Below are 26,730 nucleotides of genomic sequence, written 5' to 3' on the forward strand. Positions count from 1 at the left end.
AGAGATTCCTCTCTTTCTGAAATTGGCTCCATGTTTCAAATATCAAATGAAACAATAAATATCCCCCAAAAACAGCACTATTTCCTAAGGCTACACCTCACTCTCAAACTATAAAAATGTACTATGTACATAAACTCTTACCATAATAATACAATGGTATCTAGAATTGTATTGGCATATGTAAACATCACTACAAAATACACATTCTCTCAAAGGCTCCGTACAATTCAAAAGCATCTGAGACACTTGAAATCCTATTTGCAGTAACCCACCACACAAAAAATGAACAACTAATCACAAAGCAAACACAAACATTCCACCTTCTCTCCTCATTAACCTTACTCCACTCCAAATGCTAACTCTGAACCCAAAAGAAGCGATTCTCTGTACCAGTAATAAAATGGAACAGTACATGGAATGATTAGAGGAGAATTACCCTACAGAGGAAGAGATTAAAAAAGAAGATGCTGAAAACAATGTTCCAGAAGAAAGTACACCACAACCAGGATTTTGTAAGCACATTCTATATATTCATGTACAATCAGACTAAAAATTATATTTACTGGAACAAATACCACTCACCAAACACATATCATTTATCTACCTATTACCAAACTATCACATGTGCATACAAGCAACACACATATTTTCAAAGTGTATTATACCTTCAATTGTTTAAAAATTTTTCAAATATTTTCAAACAGATGAAGAAGTGATTCAAGTCTCTAGAAGATTAAAAAAGGAAGCACAACAACAAGAACCCACCAATCTAATTATGGATTCCTTGACTGAATTAAAATACCTATTGATGAATATGCAAAAAGGCATCAATGAAAACGGACATTGAACATTGAGAAGTAATCATGGTCAGTACAAATCCAGAAAATTGTGCTGCAGAACTAAAACAGAAAGAAAACCCACAACCACATCCCTTCTCAAATAAACCTGTTTTCAACAAACTGTGTTACACTCAATACATATTTAAAAAATGTTCCACATTTAATTTATTTATTTTTCAAATATGTTTAGCTGCTACCGAAAAATCCAATTACGCCCCAAGTCTTATAACCGCGACTATGTGATTGTGTTTCTTTTTTTCGATTAATTTAATGCAAAATATGAATATCAAAAGTCACAGTAAAAAGGCAGTACATGAAGAATGCACGTTTCACACATTACAGCTATAGCCACGGGAATGCATCATCGAAATCACGCCTAGGACATGCCCCCAGTCTTTGCTGTGGCTGCCCGCGTCTCCAAATGCTGATGGCTCATTGGGCTGGATCATAGCCGTGGCGATACACCTATGTTTAAAAAAACGTATAATATCCTTCTATCTGAAAAAAAGAAAACAGAATCAGTTCAATGACACACACTCTTTAATAAACACTCTTTAATACACACATTTTTATGACCCTCATATTTTATATGCAGTGCATCATATGCACTATATAAAAGATGCAACATTAGTGCATAGTGCGCTATTGCACTCTTTGCACGTACTAATCATTGGGTCATTGGGAGAAAAAAATTCAACCTGGATAAAAAAAAAACATACAACAATTTAACAATTTTTTTTTACTTTTCCATTTTTTCAGTATGCCTTTTTTGTCTTGCCTTTTTAAAAGTTTTACTTTTTCCTTCCTACTAAAACATTCCAATATGTCTGAACATGAGAGCTGGAGTAGTGACGACATTGTCATAATTTGGATCGACAATCCTTCACCACCAAGGAAGAAGAACACTAAATTGAAAAAAACAGCTAACACTTGCCACTTCTTCAAAGTAAAGGAACATTGCTCCAGCAAAGAAGCAGAGTAGGTACTGTGCACCTTCTGCAATAAAACTCTACATTGTGAGCTTTCAGATGTTCCATCTCAAAGCATGGAAACATCTATTATGATTAACCATCTAGTACAAATCCATTGGATTGAGGTCAATGATCACTATCGTAAAGCAAATGACCATCATAAAAAAATGCATTGGGCACATTCCTTGCATAGAAGGCAATCAACACTACCTACATAAACTCCATCCACCAGTGCATCCACAACTCTATCTGCAAATAAAGCCTCTACATCAGCAGTGGCATCCATTACACAAACTCCTCTCTTACTGACAACCAATCTAACCATGATGAAAGTCATGTGTACAAAATGCTGCAACCGGGTAGTTAAGGAAGAATCAACATCTAGCAAAGATAAGATGGCACCACACCCAAAATTCTGGGTAGCCAGGGCTACCACAAGTCCACAAGCACACAACATGGCACTTGCTCTAATATAGCCCCAGCTACAATGGGGGAGGTGTAGCACCATCAACCAATTAGAAAGTACAACACACACACAAACACACACACACACATCATACATACCTGCTCATACAAACTACTAGACATTCAAACTAGGAATCATTTTACTGGAAACAGAGAAATACTGCCGATATCATGGCTGGTTTGAAACCTGTCTGGCTGATTCGAGAAGGTCGGCTGTTTTAGTTGCTGGCTTTTTCGCCACTACACCAAAACAAAGTTCTTTAAAAAAATATAAAACTCAGACACCCCAAATTATACAACCACGTATACTGAAATACACATACCCTCAGCTATCTGTAGTCCTTTGTAGCCCCGGATGTAACAGAGAATGTCAGCAAAACGGCTAGAAAAAAATTATTTACTGCCCCTACCCCCTGCACCTCATCTATGTCAGCTCCCCCCACTCCCCAGATGGCCTCCTCATCTCCCATGCCCTCACCCTTTCCCCTCACAACCCACGCTGCTTCTATGACACAGTTTGCTATGAGAGCCCTGGAGCCCCTCCAACTCCCAAATTTCACAGAGTGCTTTCTAGCCATTCCTCCACTTCTACCCTGATGACATTTGTATATTTTCTGACTTGCAAATAGCTTTTTACTGTGTTTCATTTTCTCATAACCTTGGCTATAGCCGCTAGTATCTCTCGCATTGAGAGAAAAACAAGATGGTGGCCGTTTCATTTCGGAAAACCATGATCCTGCAATGCAACATAGGAGAAATAACTATATTTTTTGGAGAAGGGGGCACCCGTTTCTCTGTCAAATTTTAAACTAACCGCGGCACGGAATAGCTACAAACCACACGTGGATCGCGAGTCAACGGTTCGTGCCCAAGTTGTTTTGGACATGGTCCAAATCCGGCCAGAGATTTGGGCTGTGCGCTTCGGCAAAAGTGTACCCTTTTTGTCTACGGGAAAATGAATGGGAAGTAAGACACACTTTTGGAGAAAAACATATTTGACGCTTAATAACTTTTTGATTTATTTACAAATATTTATGAAACATTGCAGTCTGGGGGGCCCGCTACCTTTTAATAACTTTCCAAATTTCAGCCAAATCCTTTTCTCGAATCAAAAGTTATTAACAATTGAATTTTGAGGAGTTCCTATGTGTCACGGAATAACCTTAACTATAGGGTGGCTATCGCTGCCCTATAAAGTACATGTATACATTCCATATCAGATGTGTAGTGTTGTACATTAAGAGTTCTAAAAACATAAGCATGTTATGAAACAGAACGTTTGTGGTAACAGATCATCCATGAAAACCTGTGAAGCAACAATGAGTGGATTAAGAAAGTTGTACATCATCAAATTTAGCCATTATCATGTGCTATATTTGTATGCTCACAAAACACATTCATTTCATGTTCCCTATTTAAACCACCTATGCTACATCTTAAAAGACAAATACATTTGGATTCCATCTGTTGCAGATCAAGTGTGATATCCCCTCATTTTGCTTACATTAAGCCAATACATTTTGAATAATTCCTGTTATACATTTGATGACATTCCTGTCAATGTATGGCAAGAGGCAGGTTTGGATCTTGGCTGCCAAGATTCGCCAGGTGTTCTCGAATATGTATTCAAAACTGTTTGATTGGGCTCCCTATGTGAATCTGGTTACAAATGCACATAATGGCATATACTACATGTGTTGTTCTGCAGTTTGTGAAGTTCTTGATCAGACTCTCTAAATCCTCTTTATAGTTAAAGCTAGCACAATCCTTGTAGGCGTGCTTGCACATACTGCAGGATCCACATTTTTGAAAGCCCCTTGTAGTTTTCAATCAATCAGATCCGGTCTCTTTACTGCTTGTGTTTAAATCAACAGGCAAAATTTGTTTCTCAACATTGAAACCCTTGTAAATGCACATTTTGGATTGCTTTCTATATGAGGCAGCAGGTCCATGCCAATGCTTCAATATGATGTGTGTAGTACATGTGAGTCTTCTGTGTACTGCATGACTATAGTGATTCAAAATATCCCACATTGGGCATTGTTGCACAGACTATCATTTCTGACCTGTTAATTGCCTTAATTTTGTCATGTGCCATACTTATCAGTTTGCCAGAGTACTCTCTTCCGAAACATCTTGGTCAGGTGATCACACTCTCTTTCAAACTGTTTATCTTGACTGCAAACTGTTTATCTTGACTGCAATGTTCACGTGCCTATTAGAATTCCCCAGGGGTATGGTCATTATAGTTGGTCTTCTGTGGCAGCTGTTGACATATAAAGTAAAGTTAACTTCTGTACTCTTCCGATATGTGAATATCTCAAGTGTATTGTTTGCAATATAAATATTTAAGTACAGAAAGATAATGCTGTTTGCATCACAGTTTCCTTTAAGGGTCAGTCCAAAGTTGTATCTCTTTAAGTATAGCATATAGGTTTCAAATGTCTCTTGAGTCCCATTCCATATAATCACAATCTCATATATGTATCGCCTCCAGCTAAAAATGTTGTTTACAAATTCATTGTTGTTTAGTGCATGTGTTCCTTCATAATGGGCCATTAACAAATTGGCTAGTTAGGTGCACATTTTAACCCCATTGCAAACCCCTTCCTCTGAAGGTAGTAAGTGTCCTCAAACAGAAATGCATTGTTACTCAGAGTAAATTTAAAACACTCCGTTATTATTTGCACATGTTGCACGTATGAGGCTGAGAAATTGCAGTAAATATGCGCAATTGCTTTGATCGCTAACTTGTGTTTAATAGAAGAATAGAGTTCACAGACATTTCAAGTAGCCAGTAGGTAACCCTTTTCCCATACCAAGTTTTGCAAGATCAATAGGACATGAGTACTGTCTCTAATGTAAGATGGTGTCTTATAGATGTAAGATGTTTCCTGATTGTCTTGTTTATATATTGTGAACGGCTCTCTGTAGCCCCACCAATGCCAATCATTATATGGTGTACTTCCGGTAGCATATCAAACTCTTGTGTATTTTCAGCAGGAAGTATATTGTTGGCATAAACAGATTCTTAGTGCCCAAAAATGTTCTTTCCTCATCCGATCAAAAACACTTTCGGTGCCACTCCAATACCATTGCATGCAGCTCTTGGATAATAGTGTTTGTAGGGTCTGTTATGAGTTTTTAACAGCACCTAGGTGATTCTAAGTGTGTGATTCCCATTCTGATGTAGTTGAGGTGTTCATAACTACTACATTGCCTCCCTTATCTTCTTACTTAACCCCTTAACTGCTGAGGGGTTTCCCTCCCAGTACTGGGTCCTTTTTTTGAGATTTTGGTATGTCACATTCAATCCATTTGCGTTACAAGAGATAATCTCAACCAAATTTGGCCCCTTTTCTTCCCACATGTAGGCGGTAATAACGCTACCTAGAAAACCTAGAGAAAATAACAAAGAAGATAGCAAATCTTGTGTTTTTTCATAAAATGACAATAAAATGATGTACAAAAAAGACTGTGTTTTTTCCTTGTAAGAGCTAGAAACAAATGGTTTGCTGTTCTGAATTTTCAATTTTCCCGGCTTTCAAGAACAGGTTTAGTGGAAACAAAAAAACATATTTTTATAAGGTTACCATCAGTTCTGTGAGAGGCAGGTGATTTTTTCCTTTTTTTCTAATAGGACACGCATGGACGGAATGGAAGAGAAGGGTAGGAAAGCTGAATGGGAAGACAGAAAGCCATACATTTCTGAAAAGTAGACAAAATTCCAAGTTTAGGAAGGGGTCATTTGTGCAGGTCAGGCAACAACTATGTAGATAAAATTCCCAGAGTTGGGGAAGACATTTGAAAAATTACAGGAAAAAAAGATATGTGCTGGACACGACTGGACCTGTAAGATAATGGCTTCTGTGAATATTGAGAAAAGCAATGCACCGCTGCATTCCCCCAACCCTTCTAATTAGAAAATCACACATTTTCTGCAATGTTTCACAAAATAAGCATTACCACAAGCCAAAAACTGAGACATATTACACAGGATTTTTATGCTGACTGCCTAAACAGACATATTTAGCATGTGAAAATAAGGAAAACAAATGTGGTGAGGAGGTGCAAGCATATTTTTTCGAAAGAACACAGGCAGACCTTTTGAAGAATAGGTGACTTGTGTAGGCTACTAAAGCATACAGTGCCTAAAGCAGCAACTAAATGTAGGTTACATTTGGGATATGAAAGGGTTGTGTAACAAATTGCAGTAGCAAATGTATGAAAACCTTCTCAACACCAAGAGAAAACAACAAATGTCCTACTTTCCACATTTCCACAGGTGTCCTGACAAAAACAGTACCTCACATGTGTGGGTGCACCTACCTGGGCACAAAGGGAAAATGCTGAACCACTTCTACCCCCAAAGGGTTTCGTGAGAGGACATTTTTAGGATGTTGGTCTTGTGGAAAACCTACAGATTTGGGCATGGGGTGTCACAGCCATGAAGGAAAACAGAGAACCCCATGTATTTCTGAAGAAAAGACACCCCTTGTAATTCACTGAGGTCTAACCTGCGCAAATCACCCTAGAATGGATTATCCGCAAGGCCTGTCAAAGTCCAAAATGTAGGCAAAAAAATAAAGGTTAAGACATTTGCCACCAGGAAACAACCGAAACAAGCTGCCAACAGCACATGTCCTTACTTCCCACGTTCCCAAAGGTGTCCCGATGAAAATGGTACCTCACATGTGTGAGTCCTGTAAAGGCCCATCCCCGTCTTAGCACGTGAAATACAAATAAATAGACACACCCCAACGGGGAATGAGACTAAGAGAACAGGTGCATGAGTTACTCTTTATAAATAATTAGCATACAGAGAACTCTGCTGCCTGAGAGCGCTCTGGCAAACAATACACTTACAAGTGATTATAAGGGCAGAAAGCGTCATAATTGATGTCATGCATGAATGTTACAGAGTTCATCGTGGTTGGACACAAGCTCATGTTGTATAGGCGCATATAGGTGCTGCTCCTCTGTGGTTGGCTGCTGGGTTGGCGTGAGGGCGAGCGTCTTTCAGTGTCCAGGCGGGGGGTGAGGGTCAGGTCACTGCGAGGCACGGTAGCCGCTAACTAAGCTAACATAATACACTACAGTGAAACATGCACTAAATAATCGTCATTACAACTCCTTTGAGCAGATCATCATAAACCTATAAATTGTATTTGTGTAATCACGCCATTACTTATTGGGACTTATATGGGGTACCAGGTTAAGGGTCTTGACCAGTATGATAACATTGGTTGCGGGTGAGTCTGGACTTATCAAACAGGCTGGGGGGGTTGACGTTTGTTAGTTGCAGGAGATAATATACTGCGACAGAGGTCTGATTTTAGCTAAGGGCATGCTGGGGTGGGCTTCATGGAAGGGTCACATATCTGGTATATCAACAGAATACCTTGCAGGGACATAGGGTTACACTGGCAATAATTTTCAACAGTGAGGGTGAGGGGGCATGGGCAGGTTTGTGGAGATGGATGAGCTAAAAGGCCTATTTCAGGCCGGTTCACACATAGGACAATGATCTCAGAGGAAGAGCAAGATGTTACATTTGTTTTTGTTGCAATCGCCTCCGGCTTGAGCGTGTGAATGGAGCTGCAAAACTTTCAGACACAGTGAGAAAGGGTGTGCGGTGTGCGTGGGGCTGCTAAGGGGAGAGATGCCTTTTCGTATTATCGCAGTGAGGCCCATTTAAAAAGATGGAGTCGAGGGTGCACAAAATGGATGCCACATGTCCCACGCAACAGCCCCATCTAAGCGAATGTCAGCATAAGGCTTATATTAACATAATGGCGATGGAGGCGTCCCCCACCATTGGAAGAGCACATGGTCCAAGCTGTCCTGAATGTATGGCGGGGGCCCAAACAACCCCTCTCTCCCACACATTCCCTCCTTTCAATACATCTAAAGTAACAAACAACTTATTATTCTTATTCTCATTTTGATAACACTCTGCTTCCACAACCGCTTCAACGCAAGCAGGTGTTCCTTTTATTGGCATCCACGCCCTGCACACACTTCTTAAACTATGTCCTTTCCTTGCATATTTATCTGGGGTGCATGCAATATATATTCCTCCATCCCCATCCAGGTCCACCCACACTTCCCTGTACCATTGCAGCTCCCTTGGTTCTTTTATGGTGGTGTGATATAAATTATCTACCCTGTCCCCATTCTGGCGATATACAGCTGTCATGCGATACTTTGGTGGGTTAGGTTCTCCAGTTTGATTTTGTGCATCTATCATAGTAGCCACCATTGTCTGTCGGCCCATTGTTACCATCATCATCGTTGAGTTAGTTATAGAATTTACACAGCATCGGATACCTAGTTGGCACACACAGAAAAATATTAGTAAAAGAAAAGCGATGACAGGAACAAAAATGTTCATTACGGTGTTGAACCAGGACAGTATCCAGTTGAACATATTGTCAAACCAGTTGCTAGGCTCTATTCCTCCTCCTTTCGACATCCTCTCCCCCAGACTGTGTACTGCCGAGATCACGTGGGTGAGGGTCCCATTATCTGCATCTTCAGAGGGTACGAATGTACAGCATGCCCTCCTGATTTTTCAGCAAACACAGCTGTCCATTGCTTTGAGAAGGTCTAGGACGTACTGGTTCTGCATTGTCATTAGACGCAAGGCGTGAAGTTCCACCTTGATCACATTGAATCCCTTTTCAGTGTCGTTACCAGTTGAATCAACTCCCAGTGGATGATTTGTTACCATTTGGCGTTGGTTCGCACCTGGAGTCCTGGCGTTAAGAGGGAAGCAAAGAATGTCTCTGCAGAATTGAAAAGTTTGTACTTTGTTGGGATCTCAGCGAGGAGAGCAGATGATTCATTGGAAATGTAGTTTGATGACCGTTTTTTGCAGGAAAGTCTGTCCTTCAGGTCACTTTCTTACAACAAATCGTATGAAGGAGGTTCTGTTATTGCTAGTTGGGGCGCTGCCGATGTGCCAGCCGATTGCCCTGCTGCCGATGTGCCAGCTGATTGCCCTGCTGCCGATATGCCACCCAAACCTTTTCCTCCTTGGATATGGCTTTCTGGGATTACCATCAGAGCTGAATGCAGGGTGGCCAGAATGCAAGTACCTATCCATGATGCCGGTAGATGCAGGTAGGCTTGTTTGCCACAGACCAAATACATGTCCATTGATGCAGCTGTACCTTTTTTCATATCTGGAATAATGATTGTTTTGTTGCATTGTTTGTTGGCACCCATTTGTACCTTCCCTTCTCTGTGAAAACAAAGCTCATGTGGTATTTTATTTTGGGTCTTGATAGGTTTTTCTAGAGCAGTAACCCAGGTGAGTTTTGCAATGTGCTGGGACCAAATAGGAGCACACGTTTCTTTGATCCATTGGAACTTTTTTTCAATTAGTCCCCTAAGTGCTTCAACTTTGCACTTGATCGTTTCGTCATGTCACTTGTTTTCCGTGAATATTGTTCCTTTTATGGCGAAGAATGGTTCTTTAATGCAGATTACTCCTTGGCGCCTGCTTGTGCATGTTTTCGCATTCTGCAGCAGTTCTATTGTAACCGTGTGTGCCTGGAAGTGCTCCCAATTTTACATAATACGAGATGAATTAAACATTGGGCGTCTGACAAGGGTACTTCTTTTTTTTGGGTGTGCCTGATGCATGCGGTATGAGAGAGCAGACAAAGCAGCTCTCGCTTGTGGCTTGTTTTGCTGTGGCACTCATGTCCGAGTACCATTTATTTGACTGGTCTGGGTGGCGGAGGTCTTCGATTTCATCTAATCCCAGGCCATAGTAGATATCATATCTTTTCCCTCCCGCCCCCCTTTTCCGTCTCCTCCTCCCCCCTTCGTTGTTATTCATAATTTTTACTTTTCGGTAATTTATGGGAAAAACTCCTGCCCATGCTGTGTCATTGAGTTCATTCACAGTGTATCCAACCTGTAGTTCTGGTGCCTCTGGGGTAGTAGCAACATAAAAGTGCATTATAGTGCCTTATGAGGCAGGTTCTATGGTTCTCCGTACATCAGAATTTATCAAGTTAGATTCATTCTCCCAAAAGTAATCACCATCATACTGGTTGGTTTCATTGTCATTACGCGGACTTATAGCAGCAAGTGGAAGGAGGGGGGCTGTTTCTCTGCGATTAATGTGCAACGTAGTGAGGTTTGTAGTAACAGAATAGTGATGTTTCCACATGGTTTTCACACCTGCCCATATAAGTATTGATCCTTCTCGTATCAGCTGTGCCCCGCTCCCCCCCTTTTTCATGCCTTTCACAATGAAAAACACAGTATAGTACCATGCCATGAAAAATAACATCACCGAAAACAATATTGCAGAATATTTCACGCCACACTCTAAATCAGCTCTATTAACTACCCTATCACTAACTGAAATTGTGCTGTTATCTGTGAGTGCACTCCTTTCGGCCATTGTGTCACCTGGAGGGGTGATATGAAATGGTTAAGTGACAGGCATAAATTTCATTATTCATTTCATTACATTTGTCATTTTATCAATTCTATCTACTTGTTGCTAAATAATACTTTGTATGGTGTGCACACCTTAATGCTATTTTTCTATATTCCTCATGCATTAATTGCTATTATGTTTGTTGGTAGTTAACATGATTTTCTTTCAATAATGAGCATCATTTCTGTATACAGGCTGTGAATTCTCATTTCAATTTACACAGCATCGGATACCTAGTTGGCACACACAGAAAAATAGTAGTAAAAGAAAAGCGATGACAGGAACAAAAATGTTCATTACGGTGTTGAACCAGGACAGTATCCAGTTGAACATATTGTCAAACCAGTTGCTAGGCTCTATTCCTCCTCCTTTCGACATCCTCTCCCCCAGACTGTGTACTGCCGAGATCACGTGGGTGAGGGTCCCATTATCTGCATCTTCAGAGGGTACGAATGTACAGCATGCCCTCCTGATTTTTCAGCAAACACAGCTGTCCATTGCTTTGAGAAGGTCTAGGACGTACCGGTTCTGCATTGTCATTAGACGCAAGGCGTGAAGTTCCACCTTGATCACATTGAATCCCTTTTCAGTGTCGTTACCAGTTGAATCAACTCCCAGTGGATGATTTGTTACCATTTGGCGTTGGTTCGCACCTGGAGTCCTGGCGTTAAGAGGGAAGCAAAGAATGTCTCTGCAGAATTGAAAAGTTTGTACTTTGTTGGGATCTCAGCGAGGAGAGCAGATGATTCATTGGAAATGTAGTTTGATGACCGTTTTTTGCAGGAAAGTCTGTCCTTCAGGTCACTTTCTTACAACAAATCGCATGAAGGAGGTTCTGTTATTGCTAGTTGGGGCGCTGCCGATGTGCCAGCCGATTGCCCTGCTGCCGATGTGCCAGCTGATTGCCCTGCTGCCGATATGCCACCCAAACCTTTTCCTCCTTGGATATGGCTTTCTGGGATTACCATCAGAGCTGAATGCAGGGTGGCCAGAATGCAAGTACCTATCCATGATGCCGGTAGATGCAGGTAGGCTTGTTTGCCACAGACCAAATACATGTCCATTGACGCAGCTGTACCTTTTTTCATATCTGGAATAATGATTGTTTTGTTGCATTGTTTGCTTGTGCATGTTTTCGCATTCTGCAGCAGTTCTATTGTAACCGTGTGTGCCTGGAAGTGCTCCCAACTAACTAAAATTGTGCTGTTATCTGTGAGTGCACTCCTTTCGGCCATTGTGTCACCTGGAGGGGTGATATGAAATGGTTAAGTGACAGGCATAAATTTAATTATTCATTTCATTACATTTGTCATTTTATCAATTCTATCTACTTGTTGCTAAATAATACTTTGTATGGTGTGCACACCTTAATGCTATTTTTCTATATTCCTCATGCATTAATTGCTATTATGTTTGTTGGTAGTTAACATGATTTTCTTTCAATAATGAGCATCATTTCTGTATACAGGCTGTGAATTCTCATTTCATGAAGTTAATAAAGAGAAAAGGGAGAGAGAGAGAGAGAGAGAAAGAAAGAGAGAGTTATAACTAATTTCTTGCTTAAAGGAATGGTTCGGTCAACCTTTTTTATTGTCCCTATGGGTAGGCCATGTTTTTTTAAGCCTAATTCGCTCAATTTTAGAAAAATTTCCTATGGACCTTACCCGAGTTTTTGTCCATTAAACGCACGCGAAAACAGGCAGCAGGGCGCTGCCATTTTGTGATAATCCTATCACTTGCCCCATCGTCCTGGCTCACCTGCTTTTGCGGTACTAAATCCTATCCCCCGCCCCTGAGCCTGACATTATCAAAACATTCATATTCCCCACCTCTCTCCGTGACGTTACTGTGCTGCGTAGGCAAACGCGCCCAGTCGTCTTCTACGCGACTTCACAGAGAACCCGGAAACCAACACAGATCAACTCACAACACAGCGCGCCACAATTCGGAATATGAAACTGTACTTTAAAATCAAACAGCAATACGGTACATTTGGTAAAGTACATTTATTTGACATTATATGTTTAGAGAATATTCAGCAATTGGCATATTAAATCGGAATGGAATTTATTTTCTTTTCTCTCAATCCGCAAATCCGGAAAAGTTTATCGTGAGTCACGCGCTGTTCCTTTATGGTACACAGGGTGTTGGTTTTCGTTAAAAGAAGCACTTTGGACGCACGGTGAACTGCAAGGCTGTTCCATCAACTAGGCACTAGGCCACCGTAAAGGTCGATATGTTGCTTCTAGCCGCTAGAACTGCATAAGGGCATATGGGCCCTTGGCGATCGTCCCATAAGATAGTCAATGTAGTGCAGTAGTTTACAAGAAGCAGCAGCTGGTGATTGAAGAAGCCATCGGCCGGGGTCTGGAATAGGTGGCAGTCGCAGTACGGTAAGATGTACCTGTTTAGAAAACATAAAAATTGAAATTAGTCTCACAAGCCGATCTTTATTACTATTATTCATTTTATTTATCACAGGCGAGCTGAAACTATTTGCTTGCGAGGATAGTGCAATGGAGTATGTTCGGCTCTAAAAGCAATGCGAAAACTAACAAAATAAATCGAGGGAAACACACAAACTAATGATTTTTTTTTACCTTTGAACCACTGAGAAACGACTGTTTGTCTACATGCATGTAGAATGGGCACATGCATGCCCATGTGCCCAGTAGAAAGACGATCCCACAAATGTTGTACTTGCTCTTCATTCATTCATTCATTCATTCATTCATTCAGGTATAAAAGCGTTTAAAGAGTTACTTAAATTATGTTTGCCATTTCCATTGTATCTCTGCGTAATGCAATCTGTAAATCCCACTGTGTTCGTGCCAATGATTTTTCATATACTGAACTAACATGAAACTCGGTCTAGTTTCAGAATTTTCAGCCTTATCGTCTCTTACGTTATTGCCCCCCTCCTTCAAATGAAGTCCTTTCGGCATGGTCCCTGTCTCTCAAGGTCAAAAAACAATAGAACCTTACACTGCCAGTGCGATTCGCGGGCCTCTTCAGCCCGCGAGCAAAAAATCAAAGCCGCTGACCTTCACTCTGCATGAGCGTACATTCTTACTTTGCAACATCGCGTGTAAAGACATCTGTGAGAACTTGAATTTTCGACTCCATCTTTGTACTAGGCCTCAATTTGCAAATGCGAACTGGCTTCTCTCCCATCTGCAACGCCTTGCTTGGCGGGTTCTAAGGACCCCAATTTTGTCCTTGTTGTCCGCCAGCTTTGCAGCCCTAGAGAACCATAACTATGGCGACATTGACTTTTTGGGAGAAGGTCAGGGAAAGTATAAAGTACCCAAGGAGTTGAGTTGAAAGTGAGATTTATTGTTTATTTGTTTTATTATTTTCAATTCGCAAGTCTCCCCTCGTTTAGCAGTGCGCAGCATTTACATGAGATTGCGAAACTTAGTTACAGCAACAAAAATATATACATACACATATTCACAAGGTCAGCGATATGAGGTGAATAGAGAGAGAAGTCAAAGATGACACCCATGTTGTTCGCCACCCAGGATGGTGACTGGAGGGTTTAGGGTTAGCATACCTTGTATGCACACTGTACAATAACATTATTTTCAAAAAGACAATCAGATTACAATGATTTATTTAAACCGGGATTTGAACTTCTCAACAAGCTCTGCTTTGGGTGGACATGGCACAGTGGCATTGTTTGGAGGCAATGCATCAGTGCTCTGAACAGAAACGCTCACAATTCCATATCTGTGCTTCTCTAGTACACTAACAATAAGGCCTTTAACAAAGTTGAACTCCATTTCCTCATATACTGGTTTCACCGCCCATTTCTTACTTCTTTTTACAAAGGTCGTAGTGTAGCGAGGCATCCCTACATTTCCCGTAGTCCTAGACTGTTCACGGCCCACATTCTCGTTATGGGCCAAGACCACTAGTAGAGTCCTATGTTTCATGCCCTGTATGCCGAAATGCAATCGCTTTGGCCTGTACTTTAGGCACATATTGTGGAACACCTCCAATTCTCCTGTGTGACAGAATTCTGTCAGTCCCCTCAAATCTCTTGATAGAGTTTTATCGAAAACAATCTTCGCAATGGCTTTGTGTGTAGGTGAATATGCATTCAACCACTTCTTCTTCCGTGCCTCCTCTGTGGACAAAGGGCCATGTTCACATTGGTGGAAATGTTGGTTTTCTGTCCAGCAGTGAACGTTGGTACAGTGGTGCATCAGTGACCGCCATTTTTCAAGTAGGATTTCCACTGACCCTTCACAAGTTTTGGAGCTCTACCAAAGAGGGTTGCTGATAGACTGGGACCACTGTGAAATACTTTCAAAACCTTTTTTTTTCCCTGCAGCTGAGATTTTCTTATTGATTGATTTAGCAAGATGCCATACGTCAAATTGATGTTTAATATGTGGGAACTGCTCTCTCATTGTCTTGGCAATTGAAACATGTCTCTCTGTGGCTATGAGGTCGGTGTGCATTCCCCTTGATTGTAGATATTGCAATGATTTTATAATTCCTAGTTTCTCCATGGCCACTGAGGATTTACATTGGGACACCTGCACGACCACCGAACTCCCAATTTTCTTACTATCCATGTCCTGAAAGTGGTAGGTGCAATACTTGGCAGAAAATCCAGGGTTGTCGCACTGTCCATCGCCGGCTAGCCTGAATCATTTCCCTTCGAATGTACTTGCTAGAGACAATTGTTCAATTTTCCAAGCATCACTAATAGCCGGAAACAGATAATCATGTTGGTATTTGTAGTACTGCATTTTAGAAATGAAATGGAGTCCCACAAACTGAAAGAAAGACTCTAACTTTCTAAAACTGGACCCACTAAAAAGTAAGGCAGCTGCACACAGTAGATTACCTGCTGGCAGCTTCCCCAGCATCGGTTGTGCAGACCATGAGAACGCATGATTTAATCTACAGGCGGCATGTATTTTGATGTTACTGCTTGTTTTTGACGAGTCACATGAATCAATGGCTCCCCACATACTTCCCCTCCAACTGAATGCCCACATTTCAGCATACTCACAATATCCATCAAACAACTGTCAAATACTATGTATTTGCCCTCTTTCATTAGACTGTCATCCGGCGTGAAAGTTGTTTCGGACTGTACCGTTCAGGACATATAAACAAATTTGAAAGAAATATCGCTGATATCAAGTTCTGATGCGTCGTTGGGTGCTGCTGCTGGTTCATTCTCTGTCATTTAAACATCTGTTACTTCAGCATTGATGGGAGAACACAACAATGTCGACAGCTTTTTGGGTGGCATTTTTTGGCAGGTGTAGATTGTGTGAATTGATCTGCGACTACTTCAGAGCTATCTTCAATACATTCAGTATCATCTTCTTTTGGTGGTGCGGTCAAACTGTAGCAATGGTCCAATAAAACTTTACTGGATTCTCCGGACACATTCAATTCATGTTCTGGCCATTGGACATGAGCATCTCGAGTCTCAAAACGCCGCGTCTGAATTAATAGAATAGAATTAAATGGTCTGGCAAGCAACATCTCTCATTTACTTCACTGTCTGTGTATGTATAGTTCGTACACACACGGGTAACTAGAGGACAGATTGGAAAAGGGATGTTCATTTTAAACACAATATAAACACAATATAAAGTATAGTACAATTGACAGGAAAAAAACATAATATAGTCCCCAACACAAAACAATTCCTAAAATTATGAACTGTTTGTAACTAACCTTATTTTTGTTTCTTTTCTTTGCAACTTTCTTGACTGAAACTTCAACATCTGCATGCTGTTGCTCCGATTCGTTTCCGCATGTCTTCCCTTCCTCTTGCGCTGCGACGACTATATTTTCTGGATCCGCATAGACAGCACGGAATGACGCTCCATCGACTCCCTGAAAACATAGTACTTTCAGTACTATGTATCACAATATTAAAACACACGTGAGGATGAACACACAGGTACATCTCAAAAGCTAAACACAAATTAAACATTGTGTAGAACAATCAAACGACAAGTATTCAAGCTCTGATGATCTAGTTCGATGGAATTGTCAGTATCCATACCTCTGGCTCTGCATTGACTGCCATGATGGCGATGGCACAGGTACATATAAAGAGATAACCACAAATGATGCATTGTCTAAAAGAATCAAGGAATATCTAAATATGATCAGATTTCATCGACTTATTTCTCCAATTTCTTTACATTTGCATCACCTACAAGGGATGTTGTAATTGTAGAGGAAGCTCTGTCGTCTCCCTGAAACACAGTACTTGCGTTAATAGTATAGCAAATGGAATCACGTTATATGATGACCCTCGATGGAGCTGTCAGTATCCATACCTCGTGCTGCCGAAGAATATGCAGGGATGTTGTAAATGTAGTGCGCACTTCCAAAAGCTGTTGCGCCGATTCGTATATGCAAGGTCCCGCTTCCACTTCCCCTGGAATTACTTAAATGTCAGGCTCCGCATTAAGTGCAGGGGTTGACGCTCCATCAACTGCCTGAAACATAGTATTTGCATTAGTAAGGATTACAATATTGAAAACCTTGGCCCGCCTTGGTGAGCAGTTTGTAGTTGGGTACCCTCTTGTAGTGCGCACGGGCTGGTTGACCGCGGAGGCAATGGTTTTGCTGTGGGGCATCCCGGATCTCGCCGCACGGCACGGGGACTCGGGGCACTTGTCCCAAATCACGTTGCGGTGGGTCACCAAATGTAAAGGCCCATCCCCGTTTTAGCATGTGGAAGAATTGGCATCCAGAGAACTCTGCTGCCCGAGAGCGCTCTGGCAAACAATAAACTTCCAATTGATTGTAAGGGCAGAAAGCATCATAAGTGATGTCATGCATGAATGTTACAGAGTTCATTGTGGTTGGACACAAGCTTGTGTGGTATAGGCTCATATAGGTGCTGCACCTCTGTGGTTGGCTGCTGGGATGGCGGGAGGGTAAGCGTCACGAGGTCCATCTGTCTGTGTCCACGCAGGGGTGAGGTTCAGGTCGCTGCGAGGCAGGGTAGCCGCTAACTAAGCTAACATAATACACCACAGTGAAAAAATTCACTAAATGATCGTCATTACAACTCCTTTGAGCAGATCATCATAAACCTATAAATTGTATTTGTGTAATCACACCATTACTTATTGGGACTTATATGGGGTGGGTCTTGACCAGTATGATAACATCAGTTGTGGGTGGGTCTGGACTTATCAAAGAGGCTGGGGGGGGGGGATTGACATTTGTTAGTTGCAGGAGGCAATATACTGTGACAGCGGTCTGATTTTAGCTAAGGGCATGCTGGGGTGGGCTTCATGGCAGGATCACATATCTGGTACATCAAGAGAATAACTTGCAGGAATACAGTGTTACACTGGCAGTAATTTTACTACAGCGAGGGTGAGAGGGCACGGGCACGTTTGCGGAGATGGATGAGCGACAAGGCCTGGCTCAGGCCGGTTCACACATGGGACAATGATCTCAGAGGAAGAGCAAGATGGCTTGAGCGTGAGAATGGAGCTGCAAAACTTTCAAACACAGTGAGAAAGGGTGTGGGCCTTGTGCGCGGTGTGCGCGGCACTGCTAGGGGGAGAGAAGCCTTTTCGTATTATCGCAGTGACGCCCAGTTAAAAAGATGGAGTCGAGGGTGCACAAAATGGATGCCACATGTCCCACGCAACAGCCCCATCTACGCCAATGTCAGCATAAGACTGATATTAACATAAGGACGATGGAGGCGTCCCCCAGCATTGAAAGAGCACATGGTCCAAGCTGTACTGAATGTATGGTAGGGGGCCCAAATGACCCCTCACTCCCACACAGTCCTCCTACCTGGGCGAAAAGGGAAAAGGTTAAACCACTGGTATCACAAAGGGTTTCGGGAGAGGACATTTTTAGGATTTTGGTCCTGTGGACAACCTACAGATTTGGGCCTGGGGTGTGGCAGTCACCAAAGAAAACAGGGAACTTCATTAATTTCTGAAAGTTAGACACCTGTGGTAATCCACTGAGGTCTGACTTGTGCAAATCGCCCTAGAATGTAATACCCACATGGCCCAGAATTTGAGGGAAAAAACACAATTTTCAGACATTTGCCACCGGAAACCAACAACATACACTGTCAACAAAACATGTCTTACCTTCTCACGCTTCTCACGTTCTCACAGGTGTCATGACAAAAACGGTACCACCATGTGTGGGTGCACCTATCTGGGCGCAAAGGCTAAACCGCTGCTATCTCTAAAGTGTTTCGGGAGAGGACATTTTTAGGATTTTGGTCTTGTGGACAACCTACAGATTTGGGCCTGGGGTGTCGCACCCACCTTGGAAAACAGGGAACCACATGCATTTCTGAAAAGAAGACACCAGTGGGAATCTACAGAGTTCTGACTTGCATGAATCACCCTAGAATGTATTACCCATAAGGCCCGGCAAAGTCCACAATTTAGGGAAAAAACAAATCTTCAGACATTTGCCACCAGGAAACCACTGAAACACGCAGTTGACAACATATGTCCTACTTTCCCACATTCCCACAGGTGTCCCAACAAAAACAGTACATCACATGTGTGGTTGCACCTACCTGGGCGCAAATTGAAAAGCCTTAACCACTGCTATCCCCAAAGTGTTTCGGGAGAGGACACTTTTAGGATTTTGTTCTTATGGATAACCTACAGATTTGGGCCTGGGATGGCACAGCCACGAAGGAAAACAGGGAACCCCATGTATTTCTGAAAAGAAGGCACCTCTGGGAATTTACAGAGGTCTAACTTGCGAGAACTGCCCGTAGAATTTATTACACACAAGGCCCGTCATGGTCCACAAATTAGGGGGAAAAAACACAATTTTCAGACAATTGCCACCAGGAAACCACTGAAACAAGCCACCAACAACACATCCTACCTTCCCACGTTCCCACAGATGTCACAACAAAAACGGTACATCACATGTGTGGGTGCACCTACCTGGGTGTAAAGGGCAAAGGCTAAACCACTGCTATCCCCAAAGGTTTTCGGGAGAGTACATTTTTAGGATTTTGGCCTCTGGACAAACTACAGATTTGGGCCAGGGCTGTCACAGCCATAAAGGAAAATAGTGAACTGCATGTATTTATGAAAAGAAGACACCAGTGGAAATGCACAGAGGTCCGACTTACGCGAATCGCCCTAGAAATCATTACCCACAAAGTCCCAAATGTAGGGGAAAAACTCAATTTTTAGACATTTGCCAACAGGAAACCACCAAATCACGCTGCCAACACCACATGTCCTACCTTCCCACATTTCCACAGGTGTCCCGACAAAAACGGTACCTCACATGTGTGGGTGGACCTACCTGGGCGCAAAGGGAAAATGCTAAACCACGGCTATCCTCAAAGGGTTCCGGGAGAGGACATTTATAGGATTTTGGTCTTGTGGACAACCTACAGATTTGGGCCTGGGGTGTCGCAGCCACCAAGGAAAACAGGGAACCCCATGCATTTCTGAAAAGAAGATACCTGTGGGAATCCACAGAGGTCTGACTTTTTCGAGAATCACCCCTAGAATCTTTTACGCACAAGGTCCGTCGTTGTCCACAAATTAGGCAGAAAAACACAATTTTCTGATATTTGCCACCTGGAAACCACCAAAAGAAGCCACCAACAACACATGTCCTACCTTACCACGTTCCCACAGGAGTCCCGATGAAAACGGTACCTCACATGTGTGCACCTACCTCAGCCAAAGGGAAACGGCTAAACCACTGCTATCTGTCAAGAAGGCATGGTATTAAAGCAAGACAGACACAAGTGATCACACTTCAAGGGCGTTTATTAAACTGTAAAAATGGGTGAGATAAACATCTAATCTAAACCTAAATCTAAGATGGAAGCAAGCTACAACCATCAAATAATAATAATACAGTCCTAGTAGAGTCTAGTCAAATAAAAAGGGCCTATACTAAAAAACCTATTGCCAATCCTTACTGCTATGCTTCAAAATAGTCTGGGATAATGTTCACAAGAAAAGAAAGAAGTGTTTACAAAATGATAAGTCAGGATGTTTTATCTGGGGTCTCCCTTCCCCATGTTTTTAGCATGGGACAAGACAGGACTCTTGAGCACACTACACTCCTGGTCTTTTCTGGCACAAGGATACAGTTCCTTTGTCAATATCAGGGCCTTCTGTGCCCAAGTCTCTCTTATGCAAAGTCTCTTGCTTCAGAGGGCCTGTTGTATGATAAACCAACACAAAGTTCCTTCCCAGTTATTCAAGTAGGGCGAATACGTTTTACCCCTGGATCCCACTCAGGTGGGCTCAGACCAACACCTCACTGTGGACATCCCTCAGTCTGGTTCACGTTTGCCCTTTATCACAGTTCACTTAGCTTCCACAATGTGTCAAGACTTTTGACTGTATGAGGGATTTGGCTTGACCCTTGTATGACCACTTTGAGACCTCACATCGGCCTCCCGTAAGGCCCCTTGGTACTTGAAGTTTCCAGAATATTAGCAATGCTTCATTCTCCTTGTTCAGGAGAGGTGTATCAGTCAGAGTCCTTTGAATGAGCACCCACCTGGCACAGAACTACTCTTTTTCTGGTACCAAATTCACTCACAAAAGACCTCTGTCTATTATCATCTTGCTTCATATACAATGTTGCCACTGCAACCTTGACCCTAACAGTCTGGTTCATTATCAGTTTCTTCTGACTCATGGGCTGTGCTGAGTCAAGGACGGTACCACAATGGCAACTGCTTCTCCCCACCCTGACTATCAGAGTGGGAGGGCCCTATGCAGTGATGTCATCCATCATAACACTAGCCAGCTATGATTGCCAGTCTTGTATTTTCTTTCTTGGAGGCTTTGCGCATCTGGGCTGAAAAGGGCAAGGGGAATTCCCTCCTGGTCGTCCCTTCAGGTCTCCCTACCTTTCTCCTCCTTTTGAACTGCCATCCTGGAATGGCCGCTTCCTCATGTTTTTGGTCTTGATCAGAGTGTGCTTTCATGCTTAACATTTTATCCCTATGGGGAAGGGAAAGGGCAGTCAGTTGTATTTAGTTATCAGAAATTGCCTGGCTCTGCCTGATCCTTGAGTTGGCACATTTCAGGCAAAGGTGTTAGTCGGTAGTTGCTCATGGTGTGACATAGTGTTTGTGTAGCAAAGGGGGGTAGAGTTTTTTTAATATCCTACTGGGCAGGATGGGGAAAAGGTATCATAAGGAAGGGGATAGCGCGTCTCACCCTTCGGTGTCCCACTTCAACTCCCCGAAGACCCCCCCATCCAGATGATCCTCCCGTACTGGTCCACCCACAGGAAGTGGATCCAATAGTGATGGCCGTGTCCTGGCCACCTGAATGAAAGATCCCCGGGGACTAGCCGGTAAGACACCTTCAGGTTTCTCACAAACCCTTCCTCCATGCAATATAGCCGCATCTGTTTCACAGGGGAATCGGGAAAAGAAATCTACATTCCCCTGATCCTTACCTTTTCGGTGTTCCACAGTGAAAGGGGAGGGTTGCAGGTCTAGAAACCATTGCATGCCACGGCGGTTGGAGCCTTTGAGTTGGCTAATGCAAACTGGAAGAGAATGGTCTGTGACGAGTGTGAACTTCCTTCCTAAGCGGTACTATCAAAGGCGGATAATGGTTCACTTGATGGACAGGGCCTCTAGTTTCACCACAGAGTAATCTATTTCAAATGGGAACAGCTTGCGAATTGTAAACCAGATGGGATGTTCTAATCCATCGCAAAATGAGATAGAACTGCTCCTAACCCTGTAAGGGAGGCATCTGTCTGCAATATAAATTCTTTAGAAAAAGCTACTACCTTTAGGATCGGGTTCTGGCACAGGGTTTGTTTTAAGATGTTATAATATAGAATATATCATCCTCGTCTGTCCAATGAAGTTTCTGGGCTTCTGTGCTGTTTTGTCTGAAAGGTTTGGGATAAACCTACAGTAATATCCTATTAACCCTAGAAAGGCTCTAATATCGCTTTTAGTTTTGAGTGTTGGTGTACCTAGGATGGCTTTCACTTTCTCATTCTGAGGCTGTATGTTCCCATTCCCTATGAAGAAGCTGAGGAAGTTCACGACTGATTGGGCGAGTCTGCATTTAGATGGATTAGCAGTTATGCCAGCCTCTCTGAGGACTTTCATAATAGTATGAAGATGTAAGAGATGGTCTTCAAAAGTTTTACTATAAATGATGATATCGTCAATGTAAGTTCTATAGAAATCGGAATACGGTTGCAAGATTTTATCCATGAGGCGTTGGAAAGTGACTGGCACGCCATTTAAGCTGAAAGCGCGGGCTTTGAATTGAAACAGTCCTAGGGGCCTTGAAAAAGCTGTTTTTTGCTTATCTGGCCCATTTACTGGGACTTGCCAGTACCCTTTTCTTAAGTCTAAGGTGGAGAGAAAGGTGGCTGTTCCGAGTTTATCAATTAGGTTATCGATGCTTGGCATGGGGTAGGCATCGAAGCCAGAAATTGCATTAACTTGACGGAACTCTATTCAAAACCTCCAGGAATGTTCAGGTTTAATGACCAGCACGACAGGGGAGCACCATGGGTTCGAAGGAGGCTCGATAATATTAGCTTTCAACATTTTGTTTACTTCCTCGACCACTATCTGTTTACCGGCTTCCAGGAGTCTGTACAGTTTCAAATGAACCACTTTTCCCTTAGGTGTTCTAATATAGTTCCCTTTATTCTTCCTGGTTTTTCTGAAAATAACTCAGGGAATGATGTAACAACATCTTTTAGATCTTGTTGTTAAATAGATAGCTGTAGAGGAATTAATTCAAGTCTATTTCTTCTGGAACCAAGTACTTTGGCATGGGTGATGGACGGGTTCTTTTTTCACTCTTTTAAGAGATTTACATGATATAAATGGACCTTCTGTTTCCTGTCTGGTTGGGCTACTTTATAAGTACAGGCTCCCATTCATTCTAATATTTCATAGGGCCCATGCCACTTATAGACAAGCGTGTTTTCAGAGGTGGGTAGGAGGACTAGTACTTTCTGTCCTATGGAGAATTACCTTAAGCTCACCTTCGGATTTTTGCTGGCTCTGGGCCCTTTCCATATGAGTACAGACTAGATCTCTAGTACAACCTTTCAGTGGGTCCTGCATCTTTACTGAGCCTTCTGTAGATGTTTCTCTTCTATATAGCAACCCCTGCTTTAACCCCTTAAGTGCTAAGGACAAGCTATCTCGTCCTCAGGATTGTCTCGGGAGGATACCTCAGTGGCAACGTGCTTGCCTAGGATGCAAGACGACAAAGAGAAACACAGGTTCGATCCCCGGGTCCACACTTATACACCTCTGGGTATTAAGTGCATTATAAATAACATATCATATCATTATGTTTCCAGTGCTGAGGACAAGGTAGCTCGTCCTTTTTAGCACTTCTGTTTGAGGAATCGCTGAAAAGCAGCGATCGCACACACTCTAAATCCAACCCCTGGGCTGTGTGAGGAGGAGGTAATGCGTGCTGATGTGACACTGAATGTACATTTCACTGCTGCAGCCATTTCTGGCTGCGGCAGTGAAATGGAAGGTAAGTTCCTCCCTCAATGTCTGGTATTTCTATGCTGTTTTGATTGAGGGAGGTGTCACTGGAAAGGGGAGCCTCTCCCCTTTCCAATGACACCTTCTTTGAATCATTGCTGGGTGTGGATCGCTTGATCCACGCCCAGCAATGCCACTAGACCACCAGGGATCTGTTTTTGAAGTGGGGGTTGAGAGGGCCACTTACTATGTAAATGGGCCTCTCTCCTGGCCACTACAACATGGGACAGTACATTTTGCTGACCCTGGGGATAGATGGGCACACTAATGTGCCCAGCTGCCCCTTGGGAAGGGGGAAACAAAAAACACAAAAAATAAAATAAATGCTTGTTCATGGGGATGTTGTGGGGGTGGGGGGCACACTAGACCACAAGCGATGTTTGAAATTGAATGGAATTGAAAGGTGGTGGCCCTCTCCTCCCACCCCAAATGGATGGGGGCATGTCATGTAGCCCTCCCTGGGGGCAGATTGGCAGTGTAATCTACCAACCTGCCGCTAGGAACAGGCAAATGTGTGTTTGCTTGGAGATGAGGGTCACTAGACCACCAGAGATTGAAAGGGGGGGGGCGGTGATCGGAGCATGATAGTTATGATTTGTTTTTGCTGGCCTGAGCACAATAAATGAATGCTTTTTGTTTTGTTTACAGGTTGTTTTAAGTGAGAATCTTCTATGTTATGTAAGAAGTTTTTTAAAAATTATACGGTTAGGGTCCATTGTCAGTGGGGTGGGTGGGGCTGGGGCTGGATTGTTGGTATGGGCGGAAGTAGGCTGGGACACAATTGCAAAGTCAGGCAACAAACTTCCCCCCATGCCAGCAGAACATTAGTGTTTTCCTGACAGCAGCTGTCTCCCATGTAGATCGACCATCCCCAAGGGCAGCAGCAGTACCAGGGAGCCCCGGCAGGGTCCCCATCCCTTCTCTGAGGTAAAAGCTGTAAAGCGGCCCAGCCAGAGCTCCAGGCTGGGCTTGGGGACGGTCGACCCACATTGAAGACAGGAGTCATAGGCCAGGGATATCATCCCCGACCATCCTGGAGCTCTGGCTGGGTGGCGTTACACAATTTCTGCCCAGGAAGGGAAGGGGACAATGCTGGACCTGCCTGAAACCCAGCTGGACTTGGGGCACTCAAAGCACATAGGGGACATCCGCCCAAGACCAGGGGCATGATCCCCAACCATCCTGGAGCTCTGGCTGGGTTGTGTTACATAATTTCCACCCGGGAAGGGATGGGGACAATGCTGGGCCTGCCTGAAACCCAGCTGGACTTGGGGCACTCAAAGCACATAGGAGACATCTGCCCAAGATCAGGGGCATGAACCCCTACCATCCCGGAGCTCTGGCTGGGTTGTGATACAGAAAATCCATCCAGGAAGTGAGGGCCAGCCAGAGCTCAAGGATGGTCGGGGTGATGTCCCCAGCCTGGGGCTGCTGTCTACCATGTGAGTCGAACATCCCCAAGCACAGTGGTTGTCCAAGGAAGCCCCCGCAGGTTCCCCAACCTTTCCAAGAGGGAGAAGCTTTAACGCAGGACAGCCAGATCTCCTGGATAGTCAGGGGTAATGTCTGTGGCCTGGGGAGGTTATTTCACATTTGGTTTGACCATCCCCTGACCAGAAGCAGTTCCAGGGAGCCCGAGCAGGGTCCCCGTCCTTTCCCAGAGGGAAAAGCTGTTACACAGGACAGGCAGAGCTCAAGGACAGGGCGGCTGTCTGCCATATGGGGCGACCATCCTCAAGTGCAGCAGCTGTCCAGCAGGCACGGTACCTATTCATTCCCAAAGGGAATTTTTTTGATGCAGCACAGCAAGAGCTCCAGGATGGTTGGTAGGTGATGTCCCTGGCCTTGGGTTTCTTTCCCCCATGTGGGTTGACCATCCACACGCCAAGCAGTGGTTCCAGGGAGGACTGGCACATTCCCCATCCTTTACCGAAGGGAGAAGCTATAACACAGACTAGCCAGAGTTACAGGATGTTTGGGAGTCATGTCCCTGGCTTTGGGCACCTGTCTTACATGCGGGCCAACCATCTCCGAGTGCAGTAGCAGGAAGCACTGGCAGGGTACCCATTCATTCCGAGGGGTAAATTCTGTAAAGCAGCCCAGCCAGAGCTCCAGGATGTTTGGCGGTGAAGTTGCAGGATTTGGGCAACTGTTTCTGAAGTGGGTCCACCATCCCCAAGCCAAGCCTGGAGCTCTGGCTGGTCTGCATTACAGCTTTTCCCTCTGGGGAAGAATGGGGACCCTGCCGGGGCTCCCCATAACTGCTGCAGGACTGGGGACGGTCAACCCACATGGGAGATAGGTGCCCAAGGCCAGAGACATCACCTCCAACCCTCCTAGAATTCTGGCTGGCCTGCGTTACAGCTTTTCTCTCTGGGAAAGGATGGGGATCCTATTGGGGCTCCCTGGAACCGTTGCTGGGTGTCGGGACAGTCAACCCACATGGGAGACAGCCACTCA

This window comes from Ambystoma mexicanum, chromosome 5q (assembly GCF_040938575.1).
Source record: "Ambystoma mexicanum isolate Mex_15411 chromosome 5q, UKY_AmexF1_1, whole genome shotgun sequence".
In the NCBI taxonomy this organism is placed as follows: domain Eukaryota; kingdom Metazoa; phylum Chordata; class Amphibia; order Caudata; family Ambystomatidae; genus Ambystoma; species Ambystoma mexicanum.